Source organism: Bufo gargarizans, chromosome 1, assembly GCF_014858855.1.
Source record: "Bufo gargarizans isolate SCDJY-AF-19 chromosome 1, ASM1485885v1, whole genome shotgun sequence".
Classification (NCBI taxonomy): domain Eukaryota; kingdom Metazoa; phylum Chordata; class Amphibia; order Anura; family Bufonidae; genus Bufo; species Bufo gargarizans.
In genome coordinates, this window is record NC_058080.1 from 746,001,369 (window position 1) to 746,013,684 (window position 12,316).

At 43.8% G+C, this 12,316-nt stretch overlaps 1 pseudogene; it reads right to left on the reverse strand.

Moving 5' to 3' along the window:
* Positions 1-1,108: 1,108 nt before the first annotated feature.
* On the reverse strand, positions 1,109-8,771 carry LOC122925020 (annotated as a pseudogene).
* Between the last annotated feature and the right edge of the window lie 3,545 nt (positions 8,772-12,316).

Consider the following 12,316-nt stretch of genomic DNA (forward strand, 5'->3'; position numbering starts at 1 on the left):
AGTACAATAAAGGAGTTCAGAAGGGGCCTGGATGTATTTCTGGAGCGTAATAATATTACAGGCTATAGCTACTAGAGAGGGGTCGTTGATCCAGGGAGTTATTCTGATTGCCTGATTGGAGTCGGGAAGGAATTTTTTATTCCCCTAAAGTGGGGAAAATTGGCTTCTACCTCAGTTTTTTTTTTTGCCTTCCTCTGGATCAACTTGCAGGATGACAGGCCGAACTGGATGGACAAATGTCTTTTTTCGGCCTTATGTATTATGTTACTAATTTATTAAAACATGTTTTAATAAATTGCACAACTATTATTGGCTTTCTGTGTGAACCCATATGTTTGAGTGCCGGTCCAATACTATTTAATTTACTGTTTTTGAAGGGGTGATTCTTTTTTTTGACTGTGTTCACCTGGGGGGTTAGATCATGAGATATTTTTATAGAGCCGATCATTACGGACACGGCGATACCAAATATGTCTGTATTTCTATTTTTTTTAACCATTTTATTTGTTTTATTTTGGACCTTTTTTAACCTGAAACTTGATTTTTTTTTTCATTAAGGAAAACACAGTTTTTTTTTTACTTTTTATTTGTGTCCTACTCTGGGACTTCAACTTCTGGGGGTCTGATCCCCTTTACAATACTTCTGTATTGTAATGCATTGGCTGTAAGTGTATTACACTGTGTAATACACTTACAGCTTCCTGCCTGTAAGACCCAGGGGGCTGCCTTCCATGCCATCGGGTCCCCGTCACAGCAGCGCGGGGACCCCATGTACACCCCGCAGGATACCGCACGTGCCGTGGTCAGCAGCGTGTGCAGCAGGGACCCGGTTGTCAGTGACTGCCTGGTCCGTGCCGCTGATCAGGAGGGCGAAGCTCCTGTACCTGCCCGATCACCATGCCGTACATGTACATCACTGGCCCTTAAGTGACATCCAGCTGTGACGTACATGTACTGCAAGAGTCTTAAGGGGTTAAATCCACAATACTTTTCCTTCATGGATACCGGTCAATTGATCTCAGAAAAATATCATTAGGTCATGGGGAGAGCCAGGATAATAAGATTTTTCAAAAGGACCATTCGGTGGCGGTGCCTGCAGTGTTGAGTCCCGGCCTGCTGGACTCCCAATTGCCAAGATTAGAAAAAACTGCGGCACTCCTTGACTTCAAAAACTTTCATTATTTATTTGCACCAAACAAGAAATCCAGGATAATACCACCCAAAAAAAATCTTATTGACTTTTTAAGGTCCATGAATAACATAATATGTTAAATTATGTTAAACTGTTTCTCTCCTGTGTGAATTCTTTTATGTGCCAAAAGATTTGATATTTGGGTACAACATTTCCCACATTCTGAACATGAATATGGTTTCTCTCCTATGTGAATTCTCTCATGTGTAACAAGATTTGATTTATCTTCAAAACATTTCCCACATTCTGAACATTAATACGACTGCTCTCCTGTGTGATTTCTCCTATGTGTAACAAAATCGGATTTCCATGTAAAACATTTCCCACATTCTGAACATGAATGTGGCTACTCTCCTGTGTGACATCTCTCATGTGTAAGAAGATGTGATTTTTGTGTAAAACATTTCCCACATTCTGAACATGAATATGGCTTCTCTCCTGTGTGAATTCGCTCATGCTTAACAAGATATGATTTCCATGTAAAACATTTCCCACATTCTGAACATGAATATGGCTTCTCTCCTGTGTGAATTCTCTCATGATTAACAAGAACTAATTTTTGTGCAAAACATTTCCCACATTCTGAACATGAATATGGCTTCTCTCCTGTGTGAATTCTTTTGTGTGAAGAAAGAGATGATTTTCCTGCAAAACATTTCCCACATTCTGAACATGAATATGGTTTCTCTCCTATGTGAATTCTCTCATGTGTAACAAGATTTGATTTATCTTCAAAACATTTCCCACATTCTGAACATTAATACGACTTCTCTCCTGTGTGATTTCTCCTATGTGTAACAAAATCGGATTTCCATGTAAAACATTTCCCACATTCTGAACATGAATGTGGCTACTCTCCTGTGTGACATCTCTCATGTGTAAGAAGATGTGATTTTTGTGTAAAACATTTCCCACATTCTGAACATGAATATGGCTTCTCTCCTGTGTGACATCTCTCATGTGTAACAAGATGTGATTTTTGTGTAAAACATTTCCCACATTCTGAACATGAATATGGCTTCTCTCCTGTGTGAATTCGCTCATGCTTAACAAGATATGATTTCCATGTAAAACATTTCCCACATTCTGAACATGAATATGGCTTCTCTCCTGTGTGAATTCTCTCATGATTAACAAGAACTAATTTTTGTGCAAAACATTTCCCACATTCTGAACATGAATATGGCTTCTCTCCTGTGTGAATTCTTTTGTGTGAAGAAAGAGATGATTTTCCTGCAAAACATTTCCCACATTCTGAACATGAATATGGTTTTTCTCCTGTGTGAATTATTTTGTGTGAAGAAAGAGATGATTTTCCTGCAAAACATTTCCCACATTCTGAACATGAATATGGTTTCTCTCCTGTGTGAATTCTTTTGTGTGAAGAAAGAGTTGATTTTCCTGCAAAACATTTCCCACATTCTGTACATGAATATGGTTTCTCTCCTGTGTGAATTCTTTTGTGTGAAGAAAGAGATGATTTTTTTGCAAAACATTTCCCACATTCTGTACATGAATATGGCTTCTCTCCTGTGTGAATTCTCAGATGTGTAACAAGTTTTGATTTATTTGAAAAACACTTCCCACATTCTGGACATGAATATGGTTTCTCTCCTGTGTGTCTTCTCTTATGTATAACAAGAGTTGATTTGTCTGCAAAACATTTCCCACATTCTGAACATAAATATGGTTTCTCTCCTGTGTGAATTCTCTGATGCATAACAAGATATGATTTATATTTAAAACATTTCCCACATTCTAAACATGAATATATCTTATCTCCTGTGTGATTTTTCTGATGTGTAACAAGATTAGATTTTTGTGCAAAACATTTCCCACATTCTGTACATGAATATGGCTTCTCTCCTGTGTGAATTCTCAGATGTGTAACAAGTTTTGATTTATTTGAAAAACACTTCCCACATTCTGAACATGAATATGGCTTCTGACCTGTGTGGCTTCTTGAATGTGTAACAAGATGTGATTTATATGTAAAATATTTCCCACATTCTGAATATGATTGTGGCTTCTCTAATGTGTTCATTCCTCTGTGTGTAAAAAGACTTGAGCTTTTTGTGGACTCTATACCAAAGTGAAACCTTTCACCCCCTTTCTGACTTGTACTTGTGGTAACAATCTGTGATTGGTCAGGAGAAGGTCCCTCGTGATTAGGAGGATTATAGGATATATCTGTACTGTGAAGTCCTGGATGTACATTAAGAGTAATAGTGTTTTCTCCTGAAGAGCGCTGCAGGATATCTTCATCCTTTAGTGATAACAAAACTTTTTCCTCAGAATTCTTGCTGGGATTTTCTGTTAAGATAAAAATTAGAAATTGCATTTTTTTCTCCAAACTAGATAAACATAACAGTCCTATTAGGCTGGAAGTGAATTTAACAGGAAGGAGAAGCATAAGCCATTCTCCTGGATTTAAGGGGAAAAAAATAAATAAAAAATCAGCATCAAAAACTGCACATAGGACTGAATTGATATTGCCTTAAAGCTAGGGTACACGGCCACTTGGTATTTTTGAGACTCTCGTCACAGTCATAGCATGGTGACACCATTAAAATACATTACGACTTTGTTGCATGACACCATCACAGGGGAGCCCTAGCTTAAATCAAAATAACGATTAATTGAACATTTTTCTGTGGTTACAATTAATGGACTGATATTTCGTTAGCGATGTGCGGGCAGACTGCGGCCACCCCTCTCTGCTGTCTCCATCCCTGCAGGCAGTGGTTTCTCTGGGATATATGAAGATGTTATGCATAGCAAGCATACCCTGACATATCACTGGCACTGCTCCTTTACCATCTGTACCAAGGAAACACAATTCAATCAAAGAGCAGAGGGAGTACCACCTTTTAGTGAAATATATATATGTGTTGTATCCTTCAGGAAACAGCAGCTGGATATGGTAGGAGTACCTCCACCAGCTTCAGCTTATTTTATATGGGTGTACCACCTGTCCTTGGAAGACAAGACTATTTCAGTGGCAGCTGGGAGTACCACCCTTCTATGCAGGGCAATACACTCAGCTATGTGTAATATATAAGAAATGAAGCATTTTCAGCAGGACATTATAGGACTACCACCACCACCATCCTGAGCCGCTTCCAATGGCTCAACTAATAAAGTTTTGCTTCCCATAAAGCAGATCCTGGATTTGAGACCCAGCAATATTCCCCTAAGCACCTCCATCCCTTCCACAGGACTCCATACAGCTCTGCTGAAGGGCCCTTCCCTGAGGAAATCCCCATCCCTATGACGGGACTCCTTACAGTGCAGCAGAGCCGGTGAGGGCGAGGACACGATCAGGTCAGTTACTGAGTCTGCATTTTGGTTTCTATTCTATTTCTATTAATTGCCCAGACCAAACTCCACGTGTGATCCCAGCCTTATACAGCTTTCTATAAGTTCCTGACAGAATCCAGGATTCTGCTCTACACCCGGTCATGACTTATATATAAACGTCCAATCATCTCTGACAACCAGGCCTGCACTCTTCCGACATTTTACCCTTCAACACCAACTGGACAACACTTTAATTTAACAAGTTTATGTAAAAGGATCCGTCAGCACATTCCTCAACACAACCTGCATTCATTATTTAACAGATCTTAGCCCTGAGGATGTTGGTGGACTCACTAGAAGAATCCATGTCATAATACACACCTAGAGCTGAATTCACACTGTCTTTCTTAGTGCACCTCCTCCCCTGCTGCTGCTGAGACCTCATACTGCTCAGTACAGGCTGCAGTCTCGCTGGCTCTTTGGTGAGAGAGCGCCCGTCTCCAGGAGCAGTTTCAGTGCGGGCTTCCATCTGCTGCTTTATTTTACTGCACATTGTACTGAGCATGTGTGAGATATCAGCAGCAGCAGGAGAGGAGGTGCACTGAAAGGAGCTCGTCAGTTAAGCCATAGATGGTCAGAGAATGAGGAGAGGTCATGAATACAGGACTCAGGAGCGCTCTTACTTTCTAGATGGGGTCATAAATGCTCATTTTAAGATCAGCCATTCCCACACAGAATTTCAAAGTAAGTAAGTACACCGGCCTCATCAGGTCTAAGAGATCTCCTTAATACTACATGTCGCCTGTATTCAGAAATTTAGTGAGAGATTCTCTATTATATTATAATTTTAAAATGACCTTTTTTTAATCAAAGTTTTACATCCAACAAATATGTAGCAGCTTCCCGTTTGTTGCAGCAGTAATAAGTAATAAAGACATAAAATCTTCCATTATCACCTGATTACATTTATATTACATATGTAAACTGCCTGATAGAAACATATAAGAAAAGAAACAAAAATAAAACAAAATGAAAGTAATAAACCTTTCAAGTATCAGATCTGGTCCGAGTCTGTAGGGAGAGTCTTATGTCTCACCTAATTCCGACAACAGTCCGAGATCGAGAGTCAGAGGGAGTTTCTGAGATTTCCCCAAACTAAGACTGCTCTTCTATCTTCATCGTCCTCGTCCCTTTGGCATAAAAATACGTCTAGCTATGTTGGAGCGGTTTTTGGGGTGTGCTTCCTCCATAGGTCCCACAAGGTCTTAAATGCCTCATATCTGTTTAGTCTGATTGCAGTCATTTCCTCCACAGAGATCCTCTATAATATTATGGACAATCTGGTCCTGACCACACAATCCTACATTTACTAAGATCATGCACCATGAGGTGAAGCGCACGTCTCAGGGAGAATCCACGGACATGACAATGCGGTCTGTAAGGTCTAATGGCCGCACAGTCACCAGATCTCGGGTTTATAGACATCTTTTGAGTTTTTTATGTCATGACTTGTATTTCTTGATGGCACCATTTTGGGGCACATGTAATCGGTTTAGGTTTTATTCATTTTATTTGAAGGAACACATAAAGCCCCGCTATTCCTCCAATGTTCCTCGTGGGTTTTTTGCCGTTTATTGCGCAGAAATACAACGTGTGACCTTTAGTAAATGGGACGGCACGAATGAAGTGACACCAAAGATGGAGATTATTTATGATGTTTTGCTCAATAAAAATATATTTTATGAGCAAAAAAATGTGTTTTTTTTTTATTTTTCCTTACAAGACCCAACTATTTCCTGTTCCCGCCCATGGGCCGGTACGAGGCTCTCATTGTTTTACTGAGTTGTCATTTTTAACGGTTCCATTTTGGGGAACTTATAATTTATTGACTAATAAAAAAAATTTGGGGGGTGGAGAATGAAAAAAATTGTTAATCAAACTTATTTTTTTCACACACTGCTCTGTTCTATATGGATACGTTCTCTTTATTCTAGGGTTCGGTATAAATGTGTCTGAACCAAATATATAGAACAATTCTAAGGACGTTATATTTCATTGTATACATTTTTTTCTTTTTTTTTTTGTGCGGAGGGGGAAGAATCCTACATGTCTTTCTTCCTAGGGCACTTGAAGCTGTGATCCTTTATCACTTGTATAATGCTTTGCAGTTGATAGTTTTCCATAGCATTACTGGCGGTAGTACACTGACCGGCGATCTATTAGGCTGGACCGCTGGGGTCTCCTATTACACAGCAGGTCTGGGGTCTTTGTGAGGCCTCTGGGCGCCATTGTACCTGATTGGAACCTCACAATTACATTTTGGGGTGCCTATGGCCAGACAGATGGAGACCCAGCCTCGTCTCAACCATTTAGATGTTGCTACACATATGATGGACATTTCCATTATGAGTCCAGTGTATTCATCAGATATGGGCTCCCCCCCCCCCCTCATACTACTGACTGACAGTAATAGGGAGAAAGCTGTCAATCAGCGGCAGGTGGGCAGTAAGAGCCTCATCTCCGGACTCCTAGCACTCACACTGCACTGCCACCATCAGTGACTTCTCCAGAACTACTGCAGAGTCACACATATGTGATAGACCAGAGACATCTGCCGGTCACCGCTCAGAGAGGGGGCATAAGGGGGGAAAGGTTCCCTCATAGACCCTTATAGGAGACCCCCAGAAGACATGTTCCCGGAGAGCTGTATAGTGGGCACTAGATTATAGACATCAGCCTGTCACCGCTCAGAGAGAGGGCATAAGGGGGAAAGGTTCCCTCCATAGACCCTTATAGGAGACCCCCAGAAGACATGTTCCCGGAGAGCTGTATAGTGGGCACTAGATTATAGACATCAGCCGGTCACCGCTCAGAGAGGGGGCATAAGGGTGGGAAAGGTTCCCTCCATAGACCCTTATAGGAGACCCCCAGAAGACATGTTCCTGGAGAGCTGTATAGTGGGCACTAGATTATAGACATCAGCCGGTCACCGCTCAGAGAGGAGGCATAAGGGGGGAAAGGTTACCTCATAGACCCTTATAGGAGACCCCCAGAAGACATGTTCCCGGAGAGCTGTATAGTGGGCACTAGATTATAGACATCAGCCGGTCACCGCTCAGAGAGGGGGCATAAGGGGGGAAAGGTTCCCTCCATAGACCCTTATAGGAGACCCCGAGAAGACATGTTCCCGGAGAGCTGTATAGTGGGCACTAGATTATAGACATCAGTCTGTCACCGCTCAGAGAGGGGGCATAAGGGGGAAAGGTTCCCTCCATAGACCCTTATAGGAGACCCCCAGAAGACATGTTCCCGGAGAGCTGTATAGTGGGCACTAGATTATAGACATCAGCCTGTCACCGCTCAGAGAGGGGGCATAAGGGGGAAAGGTTCCCTCCATAGACCCTTATAGGAGACCCCCAGAAGACATGTTCCCGGAGAGCTGTATAGTGGGCACTAGATTATAGACATCAGCCGGTCACCGCTCAGAGAGGGGGCATAAGGGGGGAAAGGTTCTCTCCATAGACCCTTATAGAAGACCCCCAGAAGACATGTTCCCAGAGAGCTGTATAGTGGGCAACACATTATAGACATCAGCCTGTCACCGCTCAGAGAGGGGGCATAAGGGGGGAAAGGTGCCCTCCATAGACCCTTATAGGAGACCCCCAGAAGACATGTTCTCGGAGAGCTGTATAGTGGGCACTAGATTATAGACATCAGCCGGTCACCGCTCAGAGAGGGGGCATAAGGGGGGAAAGGTTCCCTCCATAGACCCTTATAGGAGACCCCCAGAAGACATGTTCCCAGAGAGCTGTATAGTGGGCACTAGATTATAGATATCTGACTGCTGATATCACAGCCTAAGGTTGCTCTATAGGAATATCCTGAAGACAACATGTCCCTCTGTGACTAGTGGGCAGAGTTGTCAGGAGACCTTGTGTGTTGTCAGATGTCTCCTCAGTTCTTGCCCCCAGCCTCATATATGAAATATAGAAGTAAGATGAGGAGCTTTCTTCTCCGCTGTTATTATTGGGGGATTTCTTCACTAATTTATTTGATTTAAAGGAAATCACCAAAATGTCTGGATTTATTGTAATATCTGCTGACGAGCCCAAAATGATGCTTAACCCTAGAGCAGCAGCAGCCGGTGATCAGATTCTCCTCCTGCCCTGAAGGCACCAAGGACAGAATCTGAAGTCACTTTTTCCATTCATGATTCCATACCTGTGGTGACATCTCCTGGAATGTCCTCCTCCACCTCACTCTTACACGAGAAATCGCCCATCATCCTCTCTTCTTCATCCTCCACTTTAATATCAGTCAGATCTTCCCCCTGATTTGTCATCTGTAACAATTCAGTACAATACAGCAGACAGGTGGGAAATCTAACAGATCCACAGAAGAGACCCCCACCATTTATGACCCCTCTATGGCTGCAGGACCCCCCTATATAGATGTGTATAGGGATCAGCTCCATCTACCTGAGGGTTCTCTGGGACCTTCTCCTCTGGACAGTCCTGGGAATACAGAGGACGGGGACATCTCTCTGGTGGATTTCTCCTCCTGGATCCATCTGTGGAGACACAAGCACGCAGTGACTGAATACATGGCCTCCTGTAGATCTGTCTGTAGATCAGACACTTCTCTCAGCTCCTTCACTTCTAGGTTTACCCTGGTTTCACACATGAGCGTTTCTCAAACGCGCGTTTCTATGCGCGTTTTTGTCGCGCGTTTTTATGCGCGTTTTTTTTAATAGTGAACGCGCGTTTGACGCGCGTTTGGGTGATTGACAGCAGTGTTGTCCAAAGAGTCTATGGCCCAAACGCGCGTCAAACGCGCCAAAAAAAGCTCCTGTACTTGTTTGAGCGTCGGGCGTTTTACAGCGCGTTCAAACGCGCTGTAAAACGCGAAAATGTGAACCAGCCCCATAGGGAAGCATTGGTTTTCATGTGTTGCGCGTTTTACAGCACGTAGGAACGCGCTGTAAAACGCTCAAGTGTGAACTTAGGGTTAGTGATCGGAGGAGATAACACTGGAGGGTTTCCTGATATCTCCCTCTGACAGAAGCTCCGACGTCAGGCTCTATACAGTCACACAGGGGCGGACATTGCCCAGAAGCTCCATGTATAATCTACAATGTATACGCTGCGGAACACGGATTTCACAGGACGCCTCTGATAGAGCAGTGTAGTCTACTATACCGGCCCGACGGAGGCCAGAAGGACACGCTCCCATCATGTCACTGGAGACCTATGGATATGACTGACATATAAAGAACATGTAACCTCTAATGTAATGTGAGAAGAAAATGTGGAGCTCCTCCATTACATGTCACTGCACACACGTGTATACACTGCACATGACGGCTCTTACCTTGTGATATAAGAGGCTGGTGCTCCTCCATTACATGTCACTGCACACACGTGTATACACTGCACATGACGGCTCTTACCTTGTGACATAAGAGGCTGGTGCTCCTCCATTACATGTCACTGCACACACGTGTATACACTGCACATGACGGCTCTTACCCTGTGATATAAGAGGCTGGTGCTCCTCCATTACATGTCACTGCACACACGTGTATACACTGCACATGACGGCTCTTACCTTGTGATATAAGAGGCTGGTGCTCCTCCATTACATGTCACTGCACACACGTGTATACACTGCACATGACGGCTCTTACCTTGTGATATAAGAGGCTGGTGCTCCTCCATTACATGTCACTGCACACACGTGTATACACTGCACATGACGGGTCTTACCGTGTGATATAAGAGGCTGGTGCTCCTCCATTACATGTCACTGCACACACGTGTATACACTGCACATGACGGCTCTTACCTTGTGATAAAAGAGGCTGGTGCTCCTCCATTACATGTCACTGCACACACGTGTATACACTGCACATGACGGCTCTTACCTTGTGATATAAGAGACTGGTGCTCCTCCATTACATGTCACTGCACACACGTGTACACACTGCACATGACGGCTCTTACCTTGTGATATAAGAGGCTGGTGCTCCTCCATTACATGTCACTGCACACACGTGTATACACTGCACATGGCGGCTCTTACCTTGTGATATAAGAGGCTGGTGCTCCTCCATTACATGTCACTGCACACACGTGTACACACTGCACATGACGGCTCTTACCCTGTGATATAAGAGGCTGGTGCTCCTCCATCATGGCCTCCTTGTACAGATCCTTGTGTCCTTCTATATACTCCCACTCCTCCATGGAGAAATAGACAGTGACGTCCTGACACCTTAGAGGAACCTGACAACACAATGACACCGTCATCACCCAGACCCCTCCAGTGCTGTTACTGGAGAATTTCCCAGCATTCCCAGCAGTGTCACCTCTCCAGTCAGCAGCTCCATCATCTTGTGGGTGAGTTCTAGGATCTTCTGCTCATGTATCAGGGGGTGAGGGGGAGGCTCCGTGATGGGGGGAGGGGTCCTGCTCCGCCCTCTTGACTCCTGGAGATGGATGATGGGAGTCACACAGTGTCCCGATGTCTTCTTCACTATTGTGTACTCCTGTGGATGGAGAGAGACACTTAGGGAATAAACCCTTCAGGGGCCATGTGCTCTCCTCCGGCCCTCTCCTCCTGGTACAACGTGCCTACTTACCTCCTCATGGCTCCTACAACATGACTATTGGTCACTGGTCACATGACACATCACTCACCATATTTGGGGCTGATCTTCAGGTTCTCCGTCACTTGGAAGGTCTGGAGGCCGTTCTCCAGGACCCTGGACTCTTCCTATCACTTCCTATGATGGATTCTCCTTCCCGATGTCGGACTTGTTACAGAATACAATAAAGAGGAGAGAAATCTAGAAAAGTTTACCTCTCCGCTCAGCAGGGTGATGATCTCCAAGGTGAGGTCCAATATTCTTCTGCTGATCTCCTTCCTGTCCATCCTTGGTGGTCATTCAGGAGAAGAGGAGAGAACTGGAGGAGCTGGAGGCTTCTAGTACTGCAGGCGCCTTTATGAGAAGAGGAGAGGAAATCATCCAGGGGACAAGACCAGATGTCACCTCCATTACTAATTTGTTTACTCCTCCTCTTTTTTATCATTGCAATTTGTACATTTTATCTCATTTTCCTATGTTTTTGGGCATGTTGTAATTACTATGCATTTTATCTGTGAAGGATGTCATCAGGAGGGGTGTCCTGTACCTGATTGTGATCACCTGTGTTTGGTGGTTCACTATTTAGTCTCGACCTCACTTCCCACTGATGCACATCATGACTAAGGATCTGCATCTACAGTGATCCGAAACCGGTCGATTTTCTGCATTGCTTTGTGTTGGTTTTTATCTGCACGGGATTGAATAAAGCCTCAAGTATTTTTCAGTGAAGCTGGACCATCTTTCTTTCTTTTGGGATCCGTTGTGCGCCCAAGGTTCAGGGCGAGGTCCGGGCTCCTGGCTACCTGTGGAAGAGCGCGGCATTTTCCAGTGTTGCTCCATGGTCTGTTTGAACCAGGTCAGTGCTCCCAAGGAGATTTACTAGGCGTACTATATCCCTCTATGTGCAGCAGGATTGTATGATACCAACTAAGCTAAAATGCAGCATTCTTTACTTAAAGCCATTGACGATTGCCAAGACAGATTGCTTAAAATGAATACTATATTTGATATGGATAACAAAGATATGCAGGATACTCTGAATTTGAGGATCCAAATGTCATCCTTGGAAAAATTGCTTACCAAGGAGATGAGAACCTGGTGGGACTTAACCAGCTTAACAAAGTATCTGGACAAATAGATGATACCGCGCGGCTTGCGCCTACGGAAAAAACCTACTA